General features: G+C 42.9%; 1 protein-coding gene across 5 annotated transcripts in view; it reads left to right on the top strand.

Moving 5' to 3' along the window:
- The window catches only part of DTX2 (deltex E3 ubiquitin ligase 2), a 357,713-nt gene that overhangs the window by 25,773 nt on the left and 313,127 nt on the right, over window positions 1-18,813 (top strand). The gene's annotated exons all lie outside the window — the stretch shown is intronic.

Raw genomic sequence — 18,813 nt, 5'->3', positions numbered from 1 at the left:
CAAAGCTGAGAACTGGAGGGGTTGGGGAAGCTTATTCTGATCATCGTTAGTGCGAAAAATGTACACAGCTGTAATTCCAGCCGCAACCTTTTCCCCAGTGGGCAAAAACGTGAGAAGAGTTGCTGTTGGCCACCCAGTTGATTGGAGCGCTCTGGGGGCTTCCCGCCGTCCTCATTGCTCCCTCGTAGAGTAAACTTGTTTCTTTACCTGATTGTGCCGTGGTAGTAAAACAGATAAACCAATAGGTCAGTGTTAAGTTTGCACGATTCTGAGTGATCTTTTGGCTTTGGTCATCCTTTGTTTGGGCAAACTACTTTCTATGGAATATGTTTGTCGTAACAGAAAGCCACAATGTGTGTGGCACAGCCGTTAGAGGGGCAACTGGGGAACCCCACACCATTATCGTTGTGTTTACGATCCCAGGACCAGATACCAGGTGTTCTGCCACCCTGTTGGTGGTAGGACATATACTTCTTTTCACTGTAGACCATGTACCGGTAGTGGTTTCTACAGTCCAGTTATTGCCACATCATCAGACTCGTGCCTAGCTCCTGCCCTTGAAAAGAGGAGCTGTTGCGAATGAGCGGGATGTTTCCCTGACTCTCTTTATCTCCCTTTCACTGGGTGGATTATTTATAACATTGACGCTTTAGAAGAATAAGGCTGCCGTTTGTAGTGTCAGAGGAGGACACCCCAGCCAGCAGCATGCGGGGCGATTTTCTTCAGCATTATTACACACGTTTCTTCTCTTCCGTCTGTGAGGAGGGGAGACGCCTCCAACAAACCTACTCGACATTGATCGTTTTGCTTCTCGCAAATGCGTAACGATTAATTGAGAAAAAATGCAGTTCATTATTTGTAACTTGCTCTCTGTACATGCATGCAGTAATAAGCTTTTTGTCCAGTGTGAAGCAGCTGTTCATACTTAAAAGGGCTTTCCATTCAGTTATTTGATTTTCGTTAAGGTTTTGAAATACTTCTCAGCAAGAGATAGGTAAAGTAAACATAGAAAGTGAAGGATTTTTTATGGCTGGAAATGACTGCAGACACCTAGCCATGCACCTATGAATTAAAGCAATGCTGTTGGGAGATTCACACTTTTAAAGCTGGTGGGGTACAGGCGCACCTATACACCCATTTCCGTATGAAAGCTGATACTAATAGTGGAGCTTCAGTCAAAACTACTTGCTGGGAATCACTTTGCTCTTCTGTTGCAGTGCGTGGTATGGGTGTTGTGAAAAGAAAAATGAATAATTAACTTTAATGCACTGTGTCAGTACGCAATCTCCGCATATAAAGGTTTACCAACCACTTTTACAGTGGGGTTAGAGTTGTCCCTGTAGGAAGTTCAGAAGAAAGAATAACAAACTTTGGGTTGGACTTAAAGACATTTGATGTCCTCTCTGCTGCTGGTGATGAATCCGACAAGGCAGCCCCTAACCATCCTGATTAATTTAATATTGCACTGCGGCATGGGCTGCTGTACAATGTGCCTTAAAGTAAACAAGAACGAAGCGCTTTGACGCACTTCTCCCCTACCCTGCTCGTGGCTTCGTCCAGCCCCACCCTCCAATGTCTTTCCCACCCTCCTTTTGTTTATTGCGTTTCAGTATCCCTTTAAGTAGTGCTGTATGTGTCGGCCAGACTGCACTCAAGAAAAGAGTATTGTTTTTCTTTGTTTTTTTTTTTACCCCCCCCCCCCCGCCCTTCCTGTGCTCTCCAATGTGTGTGCTGTGACATATGTTGAAAAAAACTGACAAAGCAATATATTTCACGTAGATGAAACCTAATTGGCATTGCCAATGCTTGTTCAAGAAGCATTTGGAAAATTGCTTTCGCTTGCAGGCATACCATACTCTGCCAGCTGCATAAACATCAGGCCTGTGTCTGAACCACAAGGTTTCTGCCAGACTGTTGCCAAAGTGCATATACTGCACCAGCAGTCAGTTGACTAAGATTGACGTCCCTGAAACTATTGCCCCTCCATTAGATAAGTTGCAGTTAGTAAGAGCAAGATACCTGAACACCTGAGTTGATACCCTTCAGCTCCTCCAACTCCCCTCTTTTTAGAATCTGGACACTTGAATTTCATAAGAGCTTAGAAAATCTATCTGTTCCACACTACCGACATACGGATGAAATGATTATTGACCTCCACCGAGTGCGCTCATTGCGCTTGATGACAAACTTACTGTTCTGGGCCTAGCCTCTACCCCGATCTTAGTTACCTAATTTGCGCTGATAGCTGTATGGCCGCTTTAAAAATATTGCAAAATAAAATTATCTGGAGACAGGAGTCATGTCTGTGTTACTCACGAATGCCCGATCTGACATCCATTAGACAGTTATTGGGCTTCTCTCTCCTATCATTCTGTTCCTCAGAAGCTTGTGTTGAACTGTGGGTGCGTGGCATAGAAGGCGGGGTGTGGATTTTGATAAAATAAGTACTTGTCCAAGAAATAGAATGCTTCAGAATCCTAGTTGCCCTGTATAAAGTTGTCCCATTTAATGCATACCGTGAAGTTAAACATGATGGCAACATTCTTCTACCAGAGTTGTGATAGTATCCCTGTTATTATTCCAGGGTAAGTTGTGCCAGGGTTTGAATCTAACAGACCTCTGATTGTAAGACTGAACATACCACATCTCTTATGTCACATCTTTGAATATTCACTCACATTGTATTTGCGGAGGCTTCGTTTATAGATGGGTTGTCTATTCAGGCTAGCGTTTCAATCACAGTAGGGCTCCCAGTATGCCAGCACTTTCATTATGCTGGAGTTCTTATTATAGCAGAGTGCACAATATGTCCGTTCTATTTTTACCATTGCTCTCTTTCTTACTTGAGTTTCTGAGGATGTTTCTGTTGACTTGCTTTGGCAAATATAATTTTAAGCAGCTACTTGATTCCCCCAAAAAGTTACTGAAAATAAGCCCAAATCATATTTGCAGGTTAGTCAGTAGGTTGCAAACTGAGGATTAGCTAGACCACTCACAGTCTGACCTTCTCTATTTGAGCACATTTTGGAATTCTAGAGCAAATCACTTCATGTCACTGTGCTTCACTTGTTCTCTTTCCATAATTGTAAAGACATATCAAGTGTTGACTGCTACACATTTTACAAGTAGATGAATTCTGCACAGTCTTGTCAGTCATAATATTATAGGCCAGATTCTCAAAGATATTTACACACGTAAGCATGGCTAAAACATGCAAAGTTTTTTTTTTTTTTAATAAACCACTTTTATTGATTTTCTGTAGCACACATTTGTAAGAAATATACAGTTATCACACAAGCATATCATTCGATGTTTGACTATGCGATTCCAAGAACATCTGGCAATCCAGCAACACATTCTAGAAGTATCTGTGGTTGACTTCTAGAGTCCCACCGAGCCGTACATATATTAGTTCAGTTGACTTAACCATTTGCCCCACACTCTGTTGTGCTTCTGTGGACACCCCCTCACCCCACATACTACTCGCTATTGTGCAAAGGTTGATTTTACAGTCACAAAAAAAATGTTTACTTGCGTGAAGATTTTCATGTGAGCAAATCTGTTCATGGGCTGGAAGGATGTGGGAAGTGGTTATTCCAGGGCTACAATTCCCTGTGAGTGTGTGCGTACCCACAAACTTGCATGTTTAAGAGCTTTCACCAACTGCGCTCCAGCACATTCCTATCCTGGAAAAGGTTGGAATTTTCTTACTAACAACGGGAGGAGTAAAACATTTTACAGGATGACTTCTGACCAACCCAGTTCTTCCCTTACCCCTCAAATAAAGTGGTGCTGTAGTAAAATTACTCTAAGAGGTGGCGTATTTTTCCCACTGGAGAAAAACGTTTGAACAAATGAATTTGCATTTACTGTGCACATTTTCACTTGAGTAAATAAATATGCATGTGGAAAAAATAATTGATTCTTAAAGTCACCGAAGTGCACAGAGAGCTTTATGACCTTGTTTTGGTGCAGTTACCACTTTCAGGAATTCATAGGAGTTTACTTAAATTGGCCTAATAACCACACTCCTTGCAAACTTTCATGAATTCCATTTTGTCGAAAGCAAAGTATATACTTTTATGCAAGCAAAGTATATACTTTATACTGTTTCCCACAGCCAAATTGTGCATTGAAAATTGATAACTACACCCTTGCACTGAGGTGACTAATAAGAGAGCCTCACACCTGGTAATTGTGTGTACTTGTGAAGTGCCATACCAATAGCTTAATTTCTACCACTATGAGCTTTTAAATTTCTTTGTCCTATCCGTTCATGATGATAACGCTTTCTTGACGTGTCATTTAAAGCATGGCTGTTCTCACCCAGTGTCCATCCTTTATGCAGATCCTTCTCTGTAGGCATATCAATTTAGGTTATTCTTTCTGTGTGCTATATGGAAGCTTCGGTGAATACAGGTTAATAGTACAAATGGCAAAGCTGCCTTCATTGGTCAGTGGGGCTGGTGGGGGAGGCAGCCTTCACTGCATCTGCTTTATTGTGAAAAGAAACCAAATGCCAGCAAAAGCAGCTGAACATACTTCACTGAAGCATATACTTATCCTCAAGCAGATGGTCTGTGTTTTGAGAACGCGCTCTTCACAGAGCCTAATATGAAATTATATAACAGATGTGCAGTAATCCCAGAGTACCTTTGTGATCCCACATTCATTGGTCTTCCTGGTAAATTGTGTACTGTGCACTGCACTATTTCTCCTGTGTCCCCTCATATCATCTTCCATTTTGAATCTAAGCTTCGTCTTTCATTTGAAAGAAGAAACTATTTCGCCTGTTCAGCATAAGCTTGTTTATGGCACTGTTGCTTAATTTTATCTCCCTAAACAACATGCTTTTTACTGACATAGCCAGCTTTTCCTCCCAGGTGCCAGTGTGGATTACTTTTTTTAAGCTGTTGACACACTGGAGAATTTGCTTCTGCATGTAGTGTGTGGCCTGCTCCACAGCACTTCCTTCCCTCTGCATTTTAAAATAAAAAACTGCTTCATTTTGTACCTTCCATGTTGTTCGTTTAATGGAAGGAGACCACTTCTGTTTAAAATCTTCTATCAAGGATTGAAACTAAGAGTGTTATTAGTTAAGGTTAGTGACATGTCACCTTACGTAATATACACAGTCCTTTTCCGGGTGAACCACAAAGTCACTAAATCAACTTGAGCTCAATCCCCTAGTAGCTATTGCACAGAGAAGAATGGCAAAACGGCAATAGTGTCAGAACACAACTCAATAAAAATTCCAAACCAAATTATAAAATAGAGTATATTTAAATAAATAAAATTACACCAAAACAACAAAAATCAAAAAATGGGAACTGGAAATATTAATTTTTAAAGTGTTGAATACAAATATCACCAGAAAGCATTAAGTGCCAACTGTGGTCCACCGGTTGTGGTAGACCAGTACCTAGGCACAATTATAAGTCGAGCCCAATGGAGCATAGTCAAATACAGGGGTGGGTCAGATACTGGCACCACGTTGGACCCAGTTAGAGAATTTACCTTGGGATTTGGTCTCAGAAATAGAAGTCCAAAATCTTTAGAAGAACAAGGCAGCAGACTGTAGTTTAGAAGGGCTTTGCAAGGTTTGATATCAGCTGGATGTGGGTTGAATAAGGTTGTTTTTGACAGGAGAGACGGGGTGGGAGAAATTTAAATTTGCACCCAGGGAAGGTTCGTCACTGGTAGGATACTCTTGGCACCTTTGTCCATTCAAGATTACACCTTCATACTTTGTAACATTTTTTGGAGCTTGAGTTCTTCCAGCAGAACAAGGCTGCAGAATGTTGCTGAAGAGTGCTCCACGAGGCTGGGTACTGTCTCCGCAAAGATCCGCCGCAGAGGATTTACTGCTGTGAGTAAGCTAAAGTCCCAGGTTTTCAGGGGTGATAGGAAAAGCCCAGCCAGACGCAGCTAAAAGTTCCAAGACCTCAGGAACAGCACTTGGGAGTCAGGACACCAGCAGAGGCAGGCCACCAGCAGGGTCCAAGGCAGGCCCACTTGGAACTGGTCAGCTGGGCATCTTCAGGGAAGGCCTACTTTTCTTGTAGCATGTTGTGTCCCTGTAGCATGAACGGGAGATCAAGCTTATGAACTTTGGAGCCCACTCATATGTTTGGGGCCAAGAAGGAGCAGTTGAAGTTCTTCATGACTCTTCACAGGTCTCAGACAACAGGTTCAGTCATCTTCTGATCTTGCACGGGCCCATAATGATCTGAAGATGGTAATGGGGAGGCTACCTTTATGCCCCACACCAACATGTGGGTGTAGGTGATTCTTAGGTTCTCCCATGGGTTACTCTATCCACGTTTGCCACAGTTCCTCTGTGCTGCAAACAATCCCAAAGTGCACTTCTCTGCCTACTTTCAAGATGGTGAAACCCTTCTCCCCTTGTTCAGGGCATGTGTGCCCACCCCAGAGATATGGTCACGGAAATAAGCGACCCCTCCTCTCTGGTCACTCCAGACTGTTTCTGGGAGCAGCTTCCTTCCCACTGGAATTTGCGACTGCCTGACTTGGGGAACAAAAGAAAGGGTCTGTTGAGATGTCATCGGACGTCTGCCTTTTACAGTAAATTAAGTTTCTGAGAAGTGCTCAAATGGTTATCCTGCCAGAGAAGCAAAACACCGCCCCAGTCCCAGGTGTTTGTCTCTGGGAACAGTTTTCACACCTCATTTAAGGCTTGAGCACCCAGAGAAGTGCAGCTGGAGGTTAATGCAAATTATCCCCAAAGGCTTTAGGGAAGAAAAAGGTAACTTTCTAAAAGTACTGTTGTGGGGACGGTAAGCCTTTTGCATGTCTCTGGTGAACGTGCTTCCCTTGCCTTATGGTGATCTACAGGCAAGTAACTTAAAAGTTACTGTATGGTTTCTGGATCAGTAAACAGGACAAACATGTATGTCCACTGAGGATCTCCCTGTTTATGTGGACTGAGACCCTAGAGCTTAGCTCTAAGGTCGAGGGGGGAGGTTTGTCTACCTGGGATGTGTGTTTGAGAGCCAGTAGGTTCCCCAGGGGAGAATAGTGAGGTGAACCATTGTGTTAAATGTGACCTGAGCTGTTCTGGTTGACATTCCAGCTCTCTTGCAACCCTGTGCAACATGGTATGTAATATGCAATGCTAATTGTGTGTCTACATGCTAGCTGTGTTTGTATAGTGCAACTGTCTAGGCGCTATAATACTGTTTGGGGTCAGGACTGTGGCCCAGAGGGTTGTATAGATGTCTGTTTTTTACTGTTTATCCTAGTTTTATATGTAGTATATTTCTCTTATGTGTATTAAAGTACTTTTCTTTTTAAAAAGTAAAGCACTGACTGGACATTGATCTGATAAGCTTGTAGTACAGTGTACCGTGTATTCTGAATGTCTAAACCCATCTCTCCTCCTTGAATGAGCCTTGGACTGTTCTACCTCGCTAACCTGCAAGAATCAAGTGCTGGGGAGGAGTACTTGGTTATCCAGTTTTGGCTCCTCTAGTACTAAGGCCCCAGAACACCAGTGGGGGACACTCCAGTTGATACGATTGGAGCGGGGTAGCACCTGAGTCGCCCTCATGCCCAGGAAAACAGGCCTAACAACTCTTTTCCTAATATTTATTAAAAAAATTGACTTCACCAGTAAATTGGGCTTTTACTAAATATTACAAAGAGTTCTTGAATCATGTTTCTAGCTGTTTCTTAGCCAAAGATAGAATTATTAAATGTAATAGTGTATCCCAGTGTTTATCTATGACACAGCCAGCCTTGCTAGAGTATAAATAGCTATTAGGTGCTCTAGAGACATGTTTAACATTAACTGACTAAATGTCCTACTTTTAAATACCATGTACCCTTCCTAATCGGTTAGAACGCCTACTATGGGTGACGTATTATTTAGCAAAATTAAAACACAGGTGCAAATAACTGGAGAGAAAATGGCACACCAGCAAGAATCATGCCGACCGAGCCACCTTCAAAACGGCCCACGACTACCACCACCACCAGATCAAAGCTGCAAAAAAGAAGCCCTGATCAGCCAGATTGAGAACAGTGCCAACCAAACCAAGGAACTATTCACCATCATTTTTGCCTGCCCTTCAGCCATCAAAACCTGCTTCCCCCCCCCCCCTCACAAGAACTCTCCGGTGCCCTCGCCGACCACTTCCACAACAAGATATAAACCATCAGTAACTTCAGTCCCCAACCCTTAAGCCGCCCCAGCATCCCATCAACCTCAACCTCCAACTCAGCACACCAAACACAATCACACTCAGGAGCTCCATCCACTCGGGAGTACCCACTGCCGTCTACCCCAAGAGGATCCTCAACCTCAGAAGAAAATGGATCAGCCACAAGCTCACCACCATCCTTAATGAATAGTTACCTACAGCCACTTTTCCAGGCTCTTCAAGGAGTCCTCTGCAGACGCCAGCAAGCTCCAGAATTACCGCCAGATCTCTCTCCTTTTGTTCCCCGCCAAAGTCCTTGAGAAGGCTATCAACCTCCAACTCACCAAACACCTGGAGAGAAACAGCCTGCTAAACCCCTCCCAATCAGGCTTTAGAGCCAATCACAGCACCAAGACAACTCTGATTGACAAAAGAGAAGCAGCCGCCCTGATCCTGCTCAACCTCTCCGCCGCCTTCGATTCTGTCTCCGACTACACCCGATTGGGATCACAGACGATGCGCTCAGGTGGGTGGCATCCTTCCTCACAAGACACATCCAGAGAGTCTGCATCACCCTTCTTCCCCCATCCTTAACCTCACAGGTCAAGCTTACCATCTGTGGTGTCCCCCAAGACTACTCCCTAAGCCCAACACTCTTCAACATCTACATGACACCACTTGCAGACATTTTGAGATCGCACAACATCAGCATCATCTCCTACGCGTACGACACGCAGCTCGTCTTCTGGCTTTCAACATGCCCCACCAAAACAAAGACCAACTTCCAGAATTGTATGAAGGACATTGCCACAGGACAACTGCATGAAGCTCAACATAGACAAAACATAAGTTCTGATCTTCGGTGAACATTCAACCCTTTGAAACTACTCCTGGTGGCCAGCAGTGTTAGGACCCACCCCCACACCGAAAGATCACACCCCCTACCCCAGCATCATTCTCGTCAGCAAACTCTCCATGAAACTCAGTTTCTGTAGCCCGCTTCCACACACTGTGCAAGATTTTCAGTGGCTCCCTATCAGCACGAGGAAGACAGTGACACAAGCCCTCATCACCAGTCGACTGGACTACGGCAATGCATCCTACGCTGGCACCACCACCGAAGTCATGCAGAGATTCTGAATGATCCAGGATGCAGCTGCCTCACTGATTCTCAGCCTGCCCAAGAGAACCCACATCACCTAGCACCTGAAGGACCTCCATTGGCTCCAGATCCAGAAAAGATGACACTTCAAGCTCCTGACCCATGCCTACAAAGCTCTCCATAACCAAGGACCTGCCTACTGAACCATCGCCTTCGCCTCCACCAACCTACCAGGAACCTCCACTCGGCACACATTGTCACGCATACGCTGCTACCGCACCACGGGGCGCTCCTTCTTGCACCTCTTTGCCAACACCAAGAACACCCTTCACCTCTGCACCCTCGCTGATCCCCTTCAGAAGGGGACTGAAAACCTGGCTTTTCGAATAAACACCTGCAGCAAGGGCCTGGGTACTCACTCAGATGATAAGCAGCACTATACAAATAACACCTGATTGATTGATTTAAAAGGAAAGATCAGACCTGTAAAAATGGTTTCTTTTGACAGGTTGAATTATAATTTTTTAAACCGCTCTTGTCAGGATACAGTGGTAGGCCTGAAGCTATGTTTGCACTGCCACTGTCATGGATAGCACTATAGGTGCTCAACTCTAGTGGTTACATTTCACTTAAAGGCCTGGGTTACATTTTGTACTGTATAACAGGGATTTATAGGTAAGTTAAATATGCTAGTTAGGGTTACATCACTTCAACCACGTTAAAAGGGAGCACAAGCAGGGTACTGCTGGTTAGCAGGGGTAAAGTGCACATAGCTCTACAGCTAGCAAAAGCAGAGAGGGCACAAATCTGAGGATACACATCTCAAACAATGGTAGTTTCCTACAAGGATGCATTATCCTCGACATTTATTTACCATGTCGTGATTAACTGACTGAGCTATACCTAAATATGGATTATTGACACATACATTGCTATTGGTCTTGTTTTTGAGAAACTCAGAGGGCAGACTGCATTTAAAGTACTGTATTTTTATATATTTCTATTTATTTATTTAACATCCCGAAGGTTTCTGATTTAAACTATTCTTTTTTTTATCCTTTAAAGGCTGTTATAAATTATTCAATAATCCCAAATTCTGTTAGCATCATTTTACAATCCTACGTGTTGTTCCCTCATCCTACTGGCTGTTCTTAATTCCTTTGCCCTCATGGCCAGCAATTCAGCGACCCCCGCTTTGTACAAAAAGATTGAATTCTACTTGTTTGTGCGTTTCAATTCTTGGATACCTTCCTTATTTTGGGAGGCACATTTAATTTGTTTCTTTTTAGAAATGTGTAATTGTAATGCTGGTTTAAAAAGGAGTTGGCAAAAATATGTATATATTGTGTTTTTTTGTTCGTTTGAAAATACACCTCTACTGTTTTTAAGTTTCTACAATGAGTGCGATTTTGATGAGGGGCTGGTATGTGAGTGATACTGTGATTAGGTCACAGTGTGGTAAAGGAGAATTTTATTTTAGTCAGTTGCAAATTTAGTATTTACACATTTAACACAGTTTACAAACGACTACAGGATTGGTCTTCTTTTGCAAGCTTCTTCATGGCTGCCTACTGTGTCTGTGGTGAGAAGCATGATGACCAAAGTACTGGCTTCTACCTCTGCTTTAGCAGTATTATCCAGTGGCGGCCGCCACAAATATCAATGGGGGTGGTGAAGGTGAAGGACATGGGATATCGGGGACAGGGCTGGGGTTGGGAGGAAATCCATAAAAGAAAAAAAAAAAAAAAAAAGCTTACCTGTCCACCGCCGCTGGACTCCTTGCTGCTCTCCAGATGGTGTTGGTGTCCCAGCAGTCCCTGGGACACCAGCACAGGCTCCCCATGCAATCCTGGAGCTGCTCTCATGCTTTACCTAGCATGGGAGCAGGGCCAGGATTGGTCTGAGCAGCTTGTTGTGCCGCTCAGATAGTGCACTGGAGTCTTTGCTGTTTCTCGGTTGGAGGAACCTAAGTGCGCATGTCAGTTTTGCCAGCCAAAGACGGCCAGCCAAACTGACATGCACACTTAGGTGCACTCACTCCACTCCTCCATGTCCCATCCCATGGCCCAACCCTGCCCCCCACCGCACATGCTGGCTCAGAGCCAGCTGCTGAAAAATAAAACAATAATCAAATACAATTTTATTTTTCAGCTGCTGGCTTTGAGCCAGTGGGGCGACGCTTCTTCGCCATCGCGGAGGAGCCGCCTCTGGTACTATCACAGTATTCAGTTTACTGTTCAGCAGCCTCCTCCCATGTAGGTCTCAGGGACGTTCTTCTAACCAATACCACTTCCACTTCACACTTAGTTTGTGGAATTAGGAGGCTGATAAATAGGTCAACAGTGTATAGCAGTGACCCATCATTATTTTTCTGTAATGCTAATTGTTAAATGTTGTTTTTTATTTGATGTACGTATCTCTTGCATATCTTCAGCCTTAAAACTCTGGTCAACAAGCTTATTTACAACAACTCATAAAGTATCCTACTTGCTCGTCATATAACTATACCTACAGTGTTTTATCCAGTTGGGAAGAAAACTTGAGACACAAATAATATGTTTTAAAGATATTCATGAACAGATTCTGCTTGATAAAATAATATTTGTTCACTCATGGACTTGTGCTCCGAAAGGAGGATCCTGGTTGCATCCAGTGCCCCTACCTAACTGCAGAGCAATGCTTACCGTTTTCTGTTCTCTGAAGCAATCTTTCATTACCTCTCCCATCCTTTTCTATGAATGCTGTGGCTCTCGCCGCTAGAACTTATCTTTAGGGGTGGTTTCCCGAGCTTTCTTTACATATCCTCGCTGTGCCCATTTTTGTCAGTCGTGCTATGTCAGTTTTTTTTTTATTTTTTACAAAATATTTTGCAATTTCTTTTTTTAACTCATTGGCCTCTGTCTGCCTTTAATAAATACAAGTAACATAAAATACACTGTATTGCATACAATAACCTTGTAACTGTAAAGTAAAAAAAAAAACATGTAGGTAAATATACACTTAGCTGTTTCTTTACTCCTTAAGACCAACACTGCTTTAGTGTTATGAGGCGCTCTAAGATTCAAGACATCCAGTTCTAAGATGAGATACAAATAATTTGGGATTCTTTTAAACTCAAAGTGCCCAGAGAGTTCCATCTGAGGACTCTGTGTGTTGTGAACGTGAATAGTGAAAAAGAACACTTTAATGACAAAAACTAGTAGGTTTTTCAGCCCTTACCTAACATTTGCCTATAAGTTAAGGTATGGACCCAATCAGTGCAAAATTGTCACATCTTTAATTCTTGAATAAAGTAACTAAAGCTTGAGAGTGTCCAACAATAGGCAGTTAAAATAATTTCGTGATTAAAGGCCAGCTCCGGTCAGTATCCACTGTGCTATCCAGCACTAAATAGTATACGTGAAAGGTATGAAGTGTCTCCTTCAGAGGGTCCCACTTAGAAGGATAAAAAATTACAAAGGGTTAAAAAGTTCCTTGGCAATATTGTAGCTCTTGATTGAGGATGATGATAAACACTGAAGCAATCAACACAGCACCAAACTTCCACTTACATGAGGGAAGAGAACAGGACCAGGCATAATATCCAGAAAAATAATGAGTACATGTTCCAACTGCTAGAAGTAACAAGCATTGGTAAAGCCAGTAGGTCTCGCATATGCAAGAGCTATTGGCTTTGGCAATTAATTTTATTTTTTTGCTATGTTGTACACCTCTGTGGCTGCTGTTTATAATGGCTATCAGTGATGTGGAGTGTCCTTGATTGGAGTGTGGAATGTGAGGTTAGAGGTAGAGTTTCATAGATTTGAGTATAGTGGCGGTGTAAAGTGTTGTAGAGGGGAGTAATGTTCAGTGGCAGAGAGTGTCATGGAGTGGGGTGGAGTGGCTTGAAGTAGTGGGGTGGGTTAGGTAGGGGTAGATTGGGATGGATTGAATTGGGATAGAATGGGTTGGATTAAGTGTAGTGGGTTGTATTGAAGTGGATGGACTGAATGGGGTGGATTTAAATAGGGTGAGGTGGATTGAAATTGGGTGAGGTGGATTAGAGTGGGGCGCATTGGAACGAGTGGGGTGGATTGGATTGGATTGAAGTGGATTGTATTGGAGTGGTGTGGATTACAGTGGGGTGGATTAGATTGGTTTGGGTTGTGGATTAGATTGGAATGATAGTACTGAGGGGGGTGGGATAGATTGGGGTAAAGTGGACTGGATTAGAGTAGGGTGATTTGGAATGGGGCGGCGATGGACTGATGTGGGGTGGATTGGACTGCAGCAGGGTACATTGGACTGTAGTGGGGTGGATTAGACTGGATTCTGGTGGATTGGAGTCTGGAGGGCTCGATGGATTGGATTGAGTGGGGTGGGGTGGGGTGGACTGGACGTAACGGGGTGGGGTGGGGTGGATTGGACTGTAGTGAGGTGGATTGGAGCCGGGCAGGTTGTTTTGAACTGGAGCCGGGCAGGCTGTTTTGAACTGGAGCTGGGCAGGTTGTTTTGTATTGGAGCCAGGCAGGTTGTTTTGTATTGGAGCCAGGCAGATTGGAGTGGGGTAGGTTGAAAGGATTGGAGTTTTGAGGATTGTATTGTCTTGGGGTGAGTGGTTTGGATTGGAGTGAGGTGGATTGGATTGGTCTGGGGTGGACTGGTGTGAAGTGGGTTGGATTGGAGTGGGGCGTATTGGGGTGTACTGCACGATTAGGTGTTAAAGCATAATTTCAGAAGTTACACATAAGAAAGGAACAATGTCGCTTTGCAATATTTAGAACAAGATAATCCTCGTCTTTTTAGAACAGCTCCCACAAGCAAAATAAAAGAAAACGTGTGCAAAGTGAGAAAAGGATACTTGGGAAAATAAAAGAAAGTTAAGTATAGAAAATAAATCTTTGCATTTTGGTTTATCCTGCTGGGCATGTTTTTGCAAGTCACACGCCTTCTGTATGCATTGCACTAAAAGTTGAAAAAACAGCAAAACACAACTTGTATCACAGTGGGAGCAGCAGACCGGCACTGATTAAGTTCAATCAGTGCCTGGTCCCAGCTCCACAAAGAGGAACAGAAATAATGCTAGAACTGCAGTGACTAATTACGGGGCTGTTAAGAAGAGTGCCATGCAAGCCAACAAATGGTAAGCAACGGGCAGGCACCAAGCCCCTTTTGTTCACAACAGTGTCTCACAAGCTCGACCTTAAAATCAGGGACAGATCTGGTAGCAAAGGGATGGAGAACACTTTGAAAAGACTCTTGCGACTGCTTCTTTTTTATATGGTTTAAATAGGAACTGGCATTATAGGAAATGACTCTACTGCATCATGGATTAGGAGGCTTGAATAAGATCCTATGGTCAGGTCACAACTCTGCACTGCTTTTGCTACAGGTCTCAGCACAGATGTACCAGAAAAACTAGGGCACTGAATTGTACCCTGTCTTTGATTCACTTTGAGAATAACAAGTTACTTTGCAACATTCTTTCTGATGGATGTAAAATCCCTGTATATTTCTTATGTAAATCCATTCTCAGGATTCCAACTGGATTCACAATTTTTTCTTTAGCAATTTCGAAGTCACCAGCATATTTCTCTCTCAAGGCAATAATGCTTTGTGAATGAATGAAGAAAGAACTAAGTCCTAGTTTTGAATTCTGCAAGAGAGCCCAAGTAGCTGCCATATGGTAGAATGAGCCCCAAAGCCCACTGTGCAGGGGTGTGGAATTTAGTAAAATATCTCTTTGTCCATGTGACAAGCTGCTTCCTAAATCTACCTGTCCTGTAAAAAAAACTCTACTTGTCCTTATGGTTCTGTGTAGTGCGGCGACACATTATGGCAGCAATCTCTTTATATTAGAGCTCTGATAATAGCCTCTTTGATAATGCCAGGGCTAATACTATAGTAGGGCTTGAATACTAGCAATTACCTTATTTTGCCACCCTTCCGTGGATCTACATACTACATAGTTGGGCTGGAGGTAGCAGTAAGCAATAGTTCCAGGGTTGGAATGCCCCTTTGAGTCTGTGCAATGCTACTAACTAGCATATTTTAGCTATTTGTTAATCTTTTTCTTTACTGAGAAAGGTTGGAAATATACCCCTGACAAGCAGAAGCAAGACTTCTTTCAGGCTTGGTAAAACAAAGATTTTTGAAGGGGAAGTGAACTTATAAATGCTTATCAGATTTTTACATGAGCAAATCTATACATTTGCTCGTGCTAAAATACAGTTCACAAATATTTTCAAGGAGCACAATTTTATGGTCTATTTGTGTACATTCTTGTGACTTTCTGAAATACGTAAATTTGATGCAAAGGCATCTAGCCTGGGTGCATGTTTGAGACTTTCTTTAAGAATTCGGCCTTTAATTAGGTCTGGTGTTAACCCAGACCTTTCATTTTTATTCCATTTCTATCTCTCCATCAATCTGTTGGCTGGCTTCACTGTGAGTGATAGCAATCTGCTGTTTCACAAGGAGCATATCGGCATACAAAGTAGTTCTGATCAGTGCCAGGAACAACTGTGGCAATGTGTGCTTTTTGAGACCAAAAAAATATTTTTACTTTTTGCCAATGTTTGTTACAATGGTGAGGGCCCCACAGCCCCCACAACAATAAGGTTTTACAAAAGCCATGTCAAAACAAGACACACATTCACAAGACTGAAAGACTCGCAACCAATCTCGAGCCTGTTGGGTTTGCCAATCTTTGTTTTTTATGTTTCCCATAATATTGTTGAAACTGTTTACACTGATTTTCGGTTATGAATATTTTTTGGAAATATTAGCATGCATCAACATTTTACTAAATGATACTTCAAAGAAATGGCACCTAAAAGTAAACAGTAATTTAACAAAACATTTTTTTCTATTTGCATATTTTTGTGTGCATTTTACTTTGGAAGCAAAGAATCTTCAGTCTTTCTTTCAAGCTTATGCAAATATTTGCATCTAATCAAAGATCATTTTGGCAGCATTATACAGAGCTTCATATTGTTAGACTGTGCAAATGTGTGTACACATGTTTTTACTGGAACCACCATCAGTAGTGCAATCCGAGCTTACAAAATTTATTATGAGCACTCGCCCTAAAAGTAAAAGCTTTGCGGTAATGAACCATTAATACAAGTTCGAACAGCATTAACAAATGGACAGAAATATTACCTCATCTGCAAACAATTCTCTTTCTTGATTCATAATGTGGTACTATAAATGGTCAGCCAAAGGGTTTGTGCTGCAGGGGGTTGGGCCTACTTGTCCGAAGGACAAAATAAACATGAAAACTTCTTGTTCTTGACCCCAAACAATATGTCCTGGGCATCGGGTTATAGGAATTCCACACCCCTGCCACTGTGGGTGTTATGCCTGCACCTTCATAATAGTGTTTTACAGTAAAAGATCTCTGGTATGTTTTCTAACTGAAATGCCTACTTGTAGGCCATCAAAGACTAAAAGAAGGTTGTGGTCCTGCTTAAGCGGTTCTTTATTTTTAGTGATCAAGTGCTTTCCTAGAGTTAAGTCTGTGTAATCTCCAGCCTTTGTGGGATGACAAAGGTTATAGAAAGCAGATAAATAATTTTTAATACAAGGAATTTGGTCACTTCCCTGGAGAGAAACAATTGCTGCAAATGCACTACCACTCTTTGCAGAAGATGGTGAAAGAGCAAATGTCAAAAGGGGCCTGCAATTGACTCTCATAGCTAATGGAATTTCTATTAAAAAGATCACCTATGACAGGAATTCAAGATGCCAGGAATGTATGGGATTGAAGGGAGAAATCATTAAGCACTTAAACACCAGGTTGAAATTCCAAATTTGTTTTAACATTTTAAAAATTCCATCACTTTTGGCATGTTCACTAACAAAACTGAAATAAAAATAGCTACATAGTAACCCTACACAGTACCTATGTTAAGGACTTTCCAAGCTATGGTAAAGGCAGCTTTTAAAATTGGAACTGTGCATTCAATGCGCTTATGTCTGGAACACACCGTAAAAGACCATCTCCTTGAATAGAGTACTATGAGTCATCAGAGGATCTCCATTACTTTCAGATTAGTTTCAGACTAAGTTAGACGGGACAGCTAGTCTTGAAGATTAGGGGTCCTAAGTTTAGGGTGAAGCAACTTTCACTTCTCCTGTACACAAGTGGGCACCATGGTGAGCCTACCCAATTTGAGCAAATGAGCTTCACTTTTGCTTTGTGAGATTGTACCCAGTGACTTACTCTGTGCATTAGCAGAGAACGGAAAGTGTAAAGTAGCTGATGTAAGTGACCAAGTTAGGGAGGAAGCATTTTCCAAAGAGTCACCCAGGGCAAAGTCGTTTTTTTGTTTGTTTGTTTAAAAAAAAAACTTTTTATTAAATAATTGCTCATTCAGCAAAAGTACAGCAGCAAACAGCACAAGATATTGTTCACTATATGACATAGATAATGTTAGTGCAATCAGTGTAAACATAAAAGCATGTTACATACAGTCCCTTGGCACACAGCTTTCCCCAGAGGACCCAGAGACAGATATAGAACACATTCAAACCATCACAGATTTCCCTTTATTTACATGCCGCTATAATTGTTCCATCCTCCCATACCTTTTCCCATTTGCACGGACAACCCGTGCAGAAGTATACTGTATGTTCAGCTCTTTGGCACCAATCAGGATACATCTCCCAATCATTCATGTGCAGCGGAAAGGTGGCTCCCCATGTCCTCACAATGTTACTTTTTGCCACCCCCGCTGCTACCACCAGCCAGATCCTCTGCAGGGATGTGGAATTCCTATCACCCCATACCCGGGACATGTTGTTTGGGGTCAAGGGCAACAGGTTTTCCTTGAGACAAGTAGGCCCAGCCCCCTGCAGCACAAACCCCTTGGCTGCCAGTTTACAGAGAAGGGAACAGTCTGCAGTTGAGGTAATCTGTGTGTGTCCATATGTTAATGCTGTTCAAACTTGTATGTATGGTTCATTTATGAAAAGCCTTCATTATTAGTTTAATCCCTTGGGTGCCTTGGGCGTAACGGTTACGACCTCGGCAGCACTGCTCGAGTGCCAAGGACGTAACCGTTACGTCCTGCACCAGGCCCATGAGGGCAGAGCGCTGGCGCTCCCCCATGGGCCTAGGGCAGGGTCGAAAGCTCAGCTTCCAGCACGATCGGAAGTGGAATGCAAAGCATTTCTCTTCCGATCGGGGGGGGGGGGTGGGGGCAGGCAGAGGACATGAAAGTAAAGAAAAGGCCTTTCCTTTCCTTTCATGTCTGTCTAAGCATTTCTGCAGCCTGATCGTGAAGCGATCAGGCTGCAGAATGTCCACTAGACACGAGATTTTTTTGTGTGTATGTAAACGATGATGGGGAGTGACTCCTTTTGGCAAGGGTTGCTCCCCTGGGGTGTAATTCTTTATTAAGCCTTTTCTGCCTCCCCCCCCACGGGGGGCAGATCAGCCTATTTTAATTAGGCCATCTTCCCCCAGGGAGGACAGAAGCCACTAGTCATCAGTGATAAATTTTTTAAAGATTTTTAGAGGTGGGGAGCGATCCCTTAGGCAAGGGTTGCTCCCCTGTGGGGCAA

The sequence above is a fragment of the Pleurodeles waltl genome, chromosome 3_2, assembly GCF_031143425.1.
Source record: "Pleurodeles waltl isolate 20211129_DDA chromosome 3_2, aPleWal1.hap1.20221129, whole genome shotgun sequence".
NCBI lineage: Eukaryota > Metazoa > Chordata > Amphibia > Caudata > Salamandridae > Pleurodeles > Pleurodeles waltl.
The sequence above is the reverse complement of the archived record's forward strand: the minus strand, read 5'-3'. Positions and strand labels throughout refer to the sequence as shown.